Source organism: Rhipicephalus microplus, chromosome 9, assembly GCF_043290135.1.
Source record: "Rhipicephalus microplus isolate Deutch F79 chromosome 9, USDA_Rmic, whole genome shotgun sequence".
Lineage (NCBI taxonomy): Eukaryota > Metazoa > Arthropoda > Arachnida > Ixodida > Ixodidae > Rhipicephalus > Rhipicephalus microplus.
Genome location: NC_134708.1, coordinates 15,553,824 through 15,567,101, shown reverse-complemented (window position 1 = coordinate 15,567,101; position 13,278 = coordinate 15,553,824). Strand labels below are relative to the sequence as shown.

The window sequence follows — 13,278 nt, the reverse complement described above, 5'->3', positions numbered from 1 at the left end:
GTTCAATATTTGAGTCTTTTTACTCGAGTCGCTTTGGAACTCACTAAATCGCAAGTGCACTTCAGCCTTTTGACTGCCTTTTCTTGCTACTAGCTAGAAAATGTTGCCTCACATAAACTTTATTGCATGTAGGAGTATGGAAGTTTATAGACTGGGTAATAACAACATGTGTGTGTTTGAATTGAAAAACCTTATTCAGTTCTGCTATTTCCCAAAGGTGGAGGCACAACAGTGTACAGTCTACTCAATTTGCTCGAATAAAAAGGCATTTTGTATTGTCTTGCAGAAAAAAAGACTAAAATATGCATAAATAAAAGAATATACAGCTGAATACAATATCTGGAAAGAGGCAAGCTAGGAAAAGAACCCACTTATTTCATTTTGAATTCTTGTTTTTCTGTCTTTCAGAGATATCCCGCTTAGTGCCTCGATTTCTCATAAGTATATTCCTCAAAATGTGCGTCATACGGTTTGATAACGACAACGAAGAGCCCATGTGTTCGAATTACACCATCCAGGACCACGTACAAATGCGCTATAATTGATCCTCATGTGCGTGATCGGAACCCGGTAAAGTTCAAAAACTTGTACTCTCACTTCACATTTCTTGATGTGTTTGTCTCAACCGAACACTAGCTATGGTGCTCGGCTGCTTACCTGAAGGTCAGGGGGTTCGACTCTGGCTGCGTCGGTTTGGATGTAGGCGATATGCTAGAGGATGGTGTACTTTATGTGCCATGTGAGTGAACGTTAAGCAACACTCGATGGTCGTAAATTCCAAAGTTCTTCACTAAGGCATCTCTCATAATCGTCTCGTGGTTATGGTACGTAAAATACCCGATGATATTATTATTGTTTACGCTAATAATAATAATAATAATAATAATAATAATAATAATAATAATAATAATATAACACCTTTTATTTATTATTATTTATTTATTTAAAAATACTGCAGGCCCTACGCGAGCCCAAGCAGGAGTGGGAATATCATTAAAAAAATATCAACAGTGAAGCTTAGGACAATCGACAACTTAAGTAGTAAACCAAATTTAACAAGCAAAAGAGAATGAATAAATAGATATGCTTCGCAGTAACAAACGAACAACATTATAAATGATAAAATATGCACGTACAATATTTCACACGTGAGATGAACGCTATGCATAGAAAAGTGAATGCGATAATCAACTGCAGCGAAGCTGTTCTGCATAAACATAACTTTACATATCAAACGAAAGGTTATTTAAAAACTGAACAAATGAATCAGCTGTGTTAGGGTTTACTACTTCTTGGGGTAATTTATTCCATTGTGTTATAGCATGTGCAAAAATGGAAGACTTATGTATATTAAGATTACTAACCAGCTGCTTGGTTGTTTTGCTGTGGTTTGTACGTCCAGGCCATATGAGGGGCTCAGTTATGCAGTTTTCAAGTGGTATTATGTAGTGACCATGGTACAGCTGACATAAAAATTTCAAGCGAGATGAGCTAGTTTTTTGACTTTAGCCTTGTCACGAAGAACTTACACACTGTAAAAACGCGGGTATGTAGTGTATATAAACTTCAAAGGTGAAGTTTTGCGCTCTGGAAGTACGACGCAATTTTCGTTTCAAAAATGAAAGCTTTTTTGGCGCGTTGCTGCAAATGTTTTCCATGTGTGTGTCTCAAGTTAGGCTGTTTGTAACTGTAAGACCTATATACTTTATTTGATTGTTTCTTTTTCAATGTAAGCACCAATATTAGCATAGAAAATTCTAGTGTTTTTTTGTTGCTAAATGTCTTCGAAGTATTAAGCTTCAATCTATATGTTTCACACCATATACAAATTGAGTGCAACGTATCACTGAGTCAAACTTGGTCAGAATGGTGAGTCACATTAGCATACACACAGTCGTCGGCAAACAGTCGGATCTTCACATGCATATGAACAGACAAATAAATATCATTTATTATGAACAAAGAACATTAAAGGGCCAAGTAATGAACCTTTTGGTACTCCCGAGTAAACATTCAATGTATCGAAAATACAATCATTAACGGCAACATACTGTTTTCTTGAGGACAAATAACATTCTATCCAACGAGTGATATCGCATTCAATGCCCATAGAATGTAGTTTGGTTACCAAATCAGCATGCGGAACTGCTTTGGTAACCAAACTACATCTTGTGAGGTAGACTTCATGAAGTCTACCTCGCAAGATGTAAACCGAGTGGGATGGATCTATTATGCATCCCTTTCAAAAATACCAACAATTCGGCTTAAGGTGTTATCAAAATAATTTAACGCAGGATCCCCCACTCACCTCAATCAGCGGGCTGCAGTGACGACATACAGTCCCATAAGAGCTGCGACAGTGAAGATGGTGGAAACAGGGGGCAGTGGAGAGAGATGAAACAAAAACAAAAGGCACCTAACGTTTCCGTTTCAGTTAACGCCATTTGAATATACCATATATCTGTAGTGAAGAGAAATGCCCACTACTGCAGCGACATCGAAATGTTGGCGCGAGGCACGAGCTAAGGCAAGTTTTCCCTTCGAATGGCACATTTGGCACCGTTTCGATGTGTAACTATCGCGGTCCGGTATCTCGGCTGGTTTCGTGTATGTGTAGAGCTCCTCAGTGATTTCCAAGAATAGCTTTGATCAGTAAACAAACAAAAAGGAGAACGTACTCTAGTGGGTGGTTATTCGGACAAAGATGCTAAAGCTTGCTAGTGTCGTAGAGAAACCACACAGTGATTCACCAGAACGCCTTTATTACGACGAGCCATAATTTTTCTGGCCCCAAGGTTTCGCTTACATTCTGTAAGCCGATTCCCAGGCAGGCGGGTTCCCGCAACTCCAACAAGACCAGCGATATGAACTTTCGTAGTAACCATAGTACGGCTGGAGTAATTGTTCACAAACGCAGCTTGGACCACAGGTAATCCAATCTCGTGGTCCCCTGCAAGGCTAAAAGATACGAAAAGAATAAATGCGTTTTTTTGAAGCCTGTTATTGATATGCAATATTGCCTGTTACATATATCCACACTTCGGGTAAGACAACATGAAACGACGAGTGCAGTCTCCCCTGTGGGTTGAATCATGAGCTTCTGATAAGTGAAACCAAGTCATGTTCTCTAGCGACACAGCTGTACAAGTATCACTTGCTGAGTATGTTTACGCTTTCTCAAAATAAACTAAAACTATATGATGTTTGTAACCTTTAACTTATCTTGTGAATCATTCACCCAGGTTAACTCTTGATATCCTACAAAATGGCATTCCAAAGCCCCTGTTCCCGTCAGTTCTTAGCCATGGTATACAGTGATATATTGTGCTACACTGTGAATGGATATTCTACATATTACCCTTATCACGTGTCCCCTCCTATCCATCGCGTTGATTTCCCACGCCTTCCTATAATGTACAGCTATGAGCTCGAGCAGCGTATGTTGGGGGACTACTTCGTAAGACATAATTGAAAAGAATATAATTTTGCTAATGACGAGGCAGTAGAAACATCCTGTCTGCTTCGTTTCTGCTGTCTGGTCTTCAGCGCAGTTATATTTTTTTCCTTTATGTACAGCTATGCTATGTCCTACACTCGCCGTCCTCATTACCTTCTACCTTTTCATCGTCCTCAACATCTCTTCCTTTCCCCCTTAATACACAGTACTACACATGTATATGCTGTGCCAGACTCTTCCCACATTCTTACCCTCACTCTTCCCAGCCCTTGTTATACTATAGTACACATGGCTATGCATCATTTACCCTCTCCTTCCTTCTTTCTTCCCTTACCCTCAAACGTTTTCCTCATCAGACTTTTCCATCTAGATGCGTCCTCATTTAACTCAGTTCCTTTTCACACCCAATTCTTACGCCGTATTATACACGGCTGTGCTATGCTTCACCCTTTCCTCATCTTTTCTCTTCACCTAACATTCACAACATTCCTCTCGCTCTTACTTTTCTGCCCGAGAACTTGCTGTACTATACTACATACGGCTACGTAATGTTACGTGTTTCCATGTTTCCTATCTCTCCTATCCCCTCGATTTGTCGTCGCGCTCGCTCTCTAGCATACTGTTTCTCTCTCTCTCTACACCTTTATTCCTATTCTTTTAATCCCTCCTCACCCCCATCCCTTGTGAGCTACTGTTCAGGTGTCGCTCCCTGAAGCAGACCGTTACGGGGCTCACTTTTCTCTTCCTTTCTCTCTCAGAACCACTTAGTCGTTATGTTTTACATTATTCCATTCTCATTGATATCCTCCTCACCCTAACTTTCCTTTGCCACCCCCCTTACTATACTACACTATACACAGCTATGCTAGACATGGTTTTGGTACCATACATGTCCTTGCTATTCTTGACCACCCCGGGCGCCTGCCGGCACCAGCGGCGTCAGCGGCGACCGCCTCCAGGAAGCGGATGGGACAAGCGAGCGACAGCGACAGTGAGGATACTCATGCTTACTATCTCAGCTGTGAGGACTTCTCAGATGACGGTTTTCAACCTGTGCTGAGCCGCAAGGCGAAGAGAAGGAACATGAGGACATCCTCATCCTCAACTATTCAAACTGTAAGTGAAGCGCCAAAATCGAACACTTATACCATCCTGTTTCTGCCTGCACTTCCTACCGTCAGCATGAAACGCCTTAACAGACAGTCTGTGTCGAGGTCTCTGGAAACGCTCGTGCCAAATGAGATCATGGACATAAGAGTGAACGCCAGAAAGAATATACTGGCTGTTGACGTTTTGCACGCAAGTGCGTTGGGCGTTCTGCGCACTGTAACTGACTTGGACGGCAACCAGGTGCGCTCTCATGTTCCCTTGGGATGTGATGTAGTAACCGGCGTGATCTACGACATTGATGTCGCTATTTACAATAAGGACTTACAACTTCTTGTCAAGTCAACAACTGATACTCCAATTGTTGATGTCACCTGGCTAGGCAAGTCTCGCTGTGTGAAGATTGCGTTTAAGAGCACATCACTCCCCTCTCATGTGAAGGTGGGGTACTTCAGACATGCTGTGCGGCCTTTCATTCCGAAGCCTCTCCAGTGCCGTAAATGCATGAAACTTGGACATGTGAGCAGCGTCTGCGAGAATTCGATGGTATGCCACCGCTGCGCCGAGCACCATGAAGCGGATAAGTGCGTCGCAACTGTTAAGAAATGCTCTAATTGCAATGGATCCCATGAAGCCACATCAAAGGACTGCCCGCGAGTTCAGAAGGAAATTGCCATCTTGAAGGAGATGGTGCGCGATCACTCATCTCATCGAGAAGCCGCAGCTAAAATCAGAAGGCGTCGTTCACGTCGACGTCGGTCTTCGAGGACGCCCGCTACCTCCTCGACACGTTTGCGTGATCCCTCATCAGTACCACCTCCTTTGCCTCCCAGACCACATGCCGTAGGAAAGGCTGTAAAGGACAAAGCCAGTGAGCATACCCTAACTGCGACAGAGTGGCCTGCACTTCAAGGGGAAGCAGCATCAAGCGAACCGAAGGAGCTTCATGACGGCCAGTCCGCGCTCCCGGTTTGAGATCTTTCCAACCAAGACAGGCAAGTGACTGCAATCGTGCCGGTTCGAGATCTTTCCAACCAAGACAGGCAAGTGGCTGCAATCGTGCAATCATTAATTGCCACGATTCGCACGCTACTGAGCAGCATACAATCTCCGTCTGCTAAAAGTTCACTGCAAATACTGGATGCACTGAATCCAGTTCTTGCTAACTTCGTATAAGCACAATGGCTCAACAAAATCTCATCTTCCACACTAAAGTTAAAAGTGCGTCGATTTTTCAGTGGAACGCCAGAGGCATGAAGTCCCGTATCTCGGACTTTCGCCAATTTGTTCGGGCCAATCAATTCCCTATACTTGTCATATGTGAACCTAACGTATCAACGCCTTATAGATTGTCCGGCTATGAAGCTTTTTGTTCAGCCGCTTGCGAAGAACGAAGCAAAGTAATTGTTTACATTCGCACAGACTTGACTTATCTTTCGCACCCGATAAGTTCAAATGACGACAATCAGTACGTGTGTCTTCGTGTGAAGAAGAATGCAGTTTCGTTCACGCTTATTGGTGGATATATATCTCCGTCATCGCGATTTGACTGCGACAGATTAAAAGACATTCTAATGAGAACCGATGGGCCTTGGATCATCACCGGTGACTTCAATGCCCATCACATGCTTTGGGGGAGCACTAGGATGAATGCCAGGGGCCGGAACCTTGTTACATTCGCTTCCGATTACGACCTTTCCATCATGAACGATGGTACCCCCACATATCTGCGGGGTCTCACGTATGGCAGTTGCCTTGACCTGACATTGGTGTCACGGTGCTTCTCTCACAAAGTTAAGTGGTTTTGCGATATTGAGACTCATGGGAGTGATCACATACCCACCTACGTGACGATCGATGGTATCATAAAAAAATTCTCTTCCGGTGTTGCAATTGGCACTGACTGGTCAATGTTTGCATCGCGTGTTGAGAACGCTTGCCAAGAAGGCCTCGCCTGCAGCCTGGAAAATACCATAGTGGAAGCTATGCAAGCGTCCAAATGCAAATTACCATTTTCGTCTAAAGTAACACAGTTTGACATCGAACTGGAAAACTTACGAGCTATACGAAGGCGTGCGGAACGACGATACAGACGCACAAGATCAATTTACGATCTGAGGGAAGCAAGGCGGCTCCAGAAAAAGATTCAACGACGCATTTACAAACTGGAGAGCGAACGCTGGAAAGCATTCTGCGAATCTCTAGACCCTCATAAACCGCTGTCATATATCTGGAGAACAGTTCGTGGTCTTCGCTCCTCTCCACAACAACGACACCCTTTTAAAGCTTTGGCACTCCATCATGGAAAAACAGAACTCGAGGTGGCTGAAGAATTTTGCACGAGAGTTGCCGGGAATATTATGAACGAGAGCATCGACGCCGTGATCGTTCCTGAGACGCGATTACCAGAAATGGACACTCCGTTCACCATGAAAGAACTTGAAGGTGCGTTAGTCGCTTCTAAGCGCATGTCATCGCCAGGTCCTGATGGTATTACTTATAGTGCGTTGGGACACCTTGGACAAAAAGCCAGAAAAGAACTTTTAACATGCTTCAACAACTCCTGGCTCAGTGGCAGTGTTCCTTGAGAATGGAAAATAAGTCGATTAATACCACTTTTGAAATCGGGAAAATCACCATTGGACTTGACAGCGTATCGCCCTATTGCCCTCGCAAGCTGCCTCGGAAAAGTGATGGAAAGAATGGTTCTATTTCGTCTCGAGTGGTACTTGGAACGATACACCAAATACCCTTCTTGCATGGCAGGCTTTCGTCGGGGCCGCTCCTCCATTGACTGTGTCATTGATTTATCGACATTTGTTCAACAAGAAAAAAGCCGCAAGCGCATATCAGTGGCACTCTTTCTTGACGTGAAGGGTGCATATGATAATGTAGCTCACGATTCCATCCTCACTTCTCTCGCAGCAATGGGCATTGGTGGACGAATGTTTCAATGGATAAAAGACTATATAACTGGCAGGGGTTTCTTTGTGCAAACAGATGAGGGTAAAACTGCTGAACATTACACCTACTGCGGAGTACCTCAGGGAGGTGTTTTAAGCCCCACATTGTTCAATGTGGCCCTCATTGGTCTGGTGAAGGTTCTGCCAAAGTCGGTGTGCCTATCCATATACGCCGATGATATTTGCCTCTGGAGTGCTGCAGTTACTCGCCCTCAGGTGCGTGCACGAATACAGCGGGCAGCAACCCTCACAACAGCCTACCTTCAAAAACAAGGCCTAAATATATCAACTGTGAAGTGCGCGTTGATGGCGTTTACACGCAAACCAATGACGCCATACCCTGTTTACATCAATGGGCAGAGTGTCAAATATGCACGGACGCATCGTTTCCTGGGCATAATTATCGACAGAAGTCTTTCGTGGAGCCCACATTGTGCGTACTTGAAGAAGAGACTGCTATCTATTGTGCATATCATGAAATTCTTCTGCGGTAAAGCATGGGGAACTTCTGTGGCCTCCGTGCTACAGCTGTACAGGGCCCTATTTCTAGGTCTATTGCGCTACAGCTTGCCGGTGCTGACTAACACTTGCAAATCGAATACTCATTCATTGGAGAGTTTGCAGGGTCAGGCACTGCGTATCTGCCTAGGACTGCCCCGATTCGCTTCTACTTATGCCACAATCATGCTTGCCAAAGACCATCCGGTCAGGACATATATAGTTGTGGATTGCCTCAGAGCGCACATTCGACATGCTAGCCGTGTCTCCGACCACCACTTGGCCCTTCTACCTTCCGGAAGACCACGTGCTACGTTTTCAGACGTCATAGCCAAGCACCTAAACAGCATTCCATTAGGATATACGCCAGCTGCGAGAACGGCATGCCCTTTGTGGTGCCTCGACCAGCCGCAAGTACGTCTAGAAATTCCGGGAATCAAAAAGAAAAGCAGTCACTCCAGAGTAGCATTGAAGCAAGCAACACTGCTATTATTACATGAGTTGTACTTAGACCGAACGCAGATATACACTGATGGGTCCGTCTCATCCAGCAGCTCATCAGGTGCCGCTGTAATTCCGGCTGCAGCAATGACAATCAAGTTTAAGTTGTCGCATATGACTACATCTACGGCATCAGAGCTTGCTGCTATAAGGGCTGCTTTACAATATCTCGTTCAAGAACGTCCAGGAAAATGGGTCATATTCTGTTATTCGAAGGCAGCGCTTCAGAGTTTGCAGTCTACCATGCGTAGGAGGAGCCATGACCAACTGGTAGAAGAAATAAGACATTGCCATCATGAAGCTCTAGCACGAGGGCATGATATTATATATCAATGGCTGCCTGGACATATCGGTATTACCGGAAATCAATTAGCCGATGATGCAGCCCGTTCAGCCCATGAAGAAACCCGTGTAGTCCCGATTCCTCTATCAAGGAATGATGCAGCAAGACAACTTTACCGGCTGGCTCGAGATCTCACACGCACGTTCTGGTCGTCTACCACCTTCCAAAGGTGTCAATTTTATGAACTGGATCCTTCGCTCAAGCTAAAGCTACCATCACATCTTTCCCGCTCCGATGCGACACTGTTATGCCGCCTTTGGTTGGGTGTTGCATTCACAAAGGCGTACTCTTTTCGCATTGGTATGGCAGACACTCCTACATGTGACTACTGCGGAGATGAAGAGACCATCGAACACGTCCTGTGCAGCTGCGCTTGCTACGACACACAGCGATGCCAGCTACGGATGGTTTTGAATCGACTTGACCCCGGACCATTTTGTGTGCAGAAGATACTAGGACCTTGGGCATCTGCCTCAGTTGCGCAGAAAGCAACTAAAGCACTGCTACTTTACCTTAAGTCAACAAACCTGAGCGACCGCCTGTAAACTGTGTGTGCTCCCCGAGTGTGCTCGTGATTGTGTGTACCTTCTCATCTTTCTGCAACCTCTTTTCTCCCCTTTATCCCCTCCCCAGTGCAGGGTAGCAAACCGGATGTGCGTCTGGTTAACCTCCCTGCCTTTCCTTGCATCTTTATTTCTCTCTCTCTCTCGTTCTCCTTTTCATCTTCCTTAAACTCGCTTCACTTTCCCGCCCCTTTACCATACCACACTGCACGTGGCTATGCTGTACATCGTTTGCCTGCGTGACGCCAAAAATGGGTATGCTATTTTTGCCCTCTCATCCTTTCCCTCGCTTAAAATTCTCCTTTTGCTCGAAAACCCGCTAGAAGAGGTTGGAAATGACCACCGACTACAGAATTCGAAAGCTATGTTACAGTAACCCTTATAAATCCTGACACGCTAGGTATAATGCCCACTTTTATTAACCCTGATAAATTTAGATAACAGTAAAATGCTGGCGACTATTTTGGGGTATATCATTAGAAGCCCGCGGCATTACATAACCAAAGGCAAATGCACAGAAGCCCGCAACAATGGGCGCGCACTCCAAGCTGACGCCATGAGCCAAACGGCCGGTGCCTTTGGAGAACATTGGCGAGTGCAAACAGGGCTATTCCTTTACTCGCGCAGGTGATTGGCTGCCGCGCTTTGGTCGTCTGGGCGGAGCTTCCCCTGACTTCTTTTAAATTGTATCCGACTATAGTTGCACAGTTGGTATGGTAGTAGTAAGTTCTACATTTACTAATTTTTAATTCTATTTTTAAGAGTAGAGCGTAAGGTAACCAACTGATTTAGGCCTTAATAAACCTCTGTGTCTCCCTCCTCCTCTTTCTTTTTCTCTGGTGACGTAGCCCTTACAGCGCGCATTTGTTTTCTGACTTTTTAAAGGAGCACTGACATCGACTTTCAAGATCGAGATGTGCCCATCATTCGATCGATTGGTACACATAGGTCTTCTTGGCCAAATTTGAATGGCAGTCGTCACGTGGAAGTTATTTTAATTCGATGTCAAACAGCGTAGAAAAGCTAAGGAGAAAAAACTGAAAATAGACTGCCCTGTGACATCAACACTAGTTCTACGTGTTCGGTGTGATACATTCTACTAGTACCATCCTGAGTGACGATACGCTAGTAAGAATGACGCCGACGATCTGAGTGTGTTTGGAGCCGTCCCCCGGCCATGCTCTCACTAATGGCTCTCCTTGCCTTGTTGAAGCGTGCGTGCGATTCATCGTGTCGCATCGACTGTTTGACAATACGTGCCAGAATGTCGGGGAACCGCTGCACAGTGAGAACTTACACGTCAAGGCGCGGAAAAAGCGGAAATTGCATGGAGTTTCATGCTTTTCGAAGCCATGAACCTCAACGCAGCCAGTTGGTTGACTTCGTACGCGCCAATAGACAGAGAGACTGTACGCCTAAGAACAACCGAATTTGCTCGCTTCACTTAGCGCCGAGCTGCTACAGGGCGAGTCCTCTGTTGGCGAACGAGTTGGGTTTCACTGGCAGTACGAGGTCCCTTCTTAAGGCTGTGGATAAAGGGAGAAGGGAAGGTTGAGTTGGCGCTACTTAACCTAGCCGGCGGAAAACGCATGGAGTCTACGTCATCACAGACTCAGCTGGACTGACTGCACGTGCGCTCGTAGCAGACGGAATGGCAGTGTGCATGACGTCACCATTTTTTGTGAAAGCAGCGTAGCCGCGGGGTAGCGCTGACAGCACTACGATTTGGCGGGCTTTCGACCCATTTTGAACCACGTTCGACAGCGGATATATTGACCAATGTTGCAGATATTTATTCGTACTTCAGATGCGTTTTAGGTCGCGAATCGCTACTGGGGGGTTAATAGCCACTCGTTGACGCAAAAATCTTGACATGAGTAAATTTGATGTCAGTGCTCCTTTAAGCACATCGAAAGAGCAACTTTTCGGGGCCTTCGCGTTCCGAAAGTATGTACAAAAGGTGTCAGAAAACTGCTTCAAAATAATTGGTTAATAAATGTATCATTGCTTACTCTTCCAAGTCTCCTGCACCGGCCATAGCGTCCACCATATGGTGAACTCGAGGAGCTGTTTCTTTGTGAGAAAAAAAAATGAAATACGACCTAATAATGTAACACCATGAACATTGCTGGGAAAATAAACACATCACTCAGTTCAGACTGTTTTTATTGATAAAGAAGGCAGTGTTTTTATTTATTTCTTTATTCTTCCTCCAGATGCATATTTCATATATTGTCTTCATTATATGTATGTATACCCTATCTCTATTGTGGCGTTTGCGATTGTGATCATCCCCACAGATGGCCCGCAGAAGCAGCATGTGTGAGATCAATGACATATTAGCAATTGTTTTGGTATAACATATATTTTCTGAATATTTTACGCTTGCAACATTACCATTGCCCCTCTTTCTTGAGCTCGACACAATATCGTTGTCGTTTTTCTTTTCTGCAAAAGAGGGCTCTAATACCCACGAACAATAATAAAATATCAATGGAACCTGTTGAGGCTTATATACATTGGCTAGCCAACAGCAGAAGTAAAAGTGTGTGCGATTTCTTACACCGGCATGATACAAACAATGCAGCTTTTCGGCTTATCGTCATAAGTTTCTAATTTACACAAGTTGCGCCTGTGCTCCCGAGTTTCAACTTGATTCTCAGTCAGGGCTTATTCCTGATAATTTCCTTGTTATTTTCATTCCTCCAGTTATTTAGACATACCAAACATAAACGGGAAAATATCATTTTCATTTCTTATTGAGTTTAGCGGCGTATGTGTGCGTGCACGTTCTCCGTCGGGCAACGCCTCACTTTGGTGTTACGTATTCCGATGATTTAGACCGACAACGGTATTCAGTGAGAAACTGTTCAATGGAATTCCATGTGCTAGAGTCTACACTTGCCGCATATATTTTATGAAGAACAATTCACGTGACATCTCATTAAATGCTTCTAAAACCCTCTTTCTCCACATACACAAGACGGTACGACCGACCAACAACCGCTAAACAAGAATATGCGGCGGACAAATTAAACTATATTTCTATAAAGCATACCTAATAGGTTAGAATAAACTGGATTTTAGAAACAAGGTGTAATCGAAATGAAAAAAAAAATACAGTTTTACCACAAGGGCAAAGCAATGATAGGATAGCGACAAATGGAAATTCCACGAGAAGAACGTCAAGCAGCTCGGAATGTGTGCTGTACTGCTCAAACACAAAGGACACATGGAGGAATCACAGCACATCCACCGAGTAAATGGTGACGAGGGGGCGGAAGCGTCCGTGCGTTCGTCCGTTCGTTCATCCGTTCCTCCGTCCGACTGCCTGCCTGCCTGCCTGCCTGCCTGCCTGTCTGTCTGTCTGTCTGTCTGTCTGTCTGTCTGTCTGTCTGTCTGTCTGTCTGTCTGTCTGTCTGTCTGTCTGTCTGTCTGTCTGTCTGCGCTTTTGTCCATCCGTCCGTGCGTCTGTCTGTACTTCCATCAGAGCGTGTGTCCATCCGTCCGTGCATTCATTCGTTCGTCCGTCCGTCCGTCCATCCCTCCGTCCGTCCGTTCGTCCGTCCGTCCGTCTGTCTGTCTGTCTGTCTGTCTGTCTGTCTGTCTGTTTGGTCTGGTCTGGTCTGGTCTGGACTAAGTCTGTCTGTCTGTCTGTCTGTCTGTCTGTCTGTCTGTCTGTCTGTCTGTCTGTCTGTCTGTCTGTCTGTCTGTCTGTCTGTCTGTCTGTCTGTCTGTCTGTCTGTCTGTCTGTCTGTCTGTCTGTCCTTCCGCTGCTATCACACTCTAGTACGCACCGGACGGACGGACGATTCTTCCCACTTATCATCATTCAATCGATGGATA

The 13,278-nt window shown here is 45.0% G+C and overlaps 1 long non-coding RNA gene across 1 annotated transcript; it reads right to left on the bottom strand.

The window, feature by feature from the left end:
• Positions 1-2,745: 2,745 nt before the first annotated feature.
• Positions 2,746-11,508, bottom strand: LOC119165599 (uncharacterized). Its single transcript, XR_005108921.2, has 2 exons — positions 11,445-11,508; positions 2,746-2,958 (listed from the first exon to the last, which is right to left on the bottom strand). It is a non-coding gene; the product is annotated as an uncharacterized LOC119165599 (long non-coding RNA).
• Between the last annotated feature and the right edge of the window lie 1,770 nt (positions 11,509-13,278).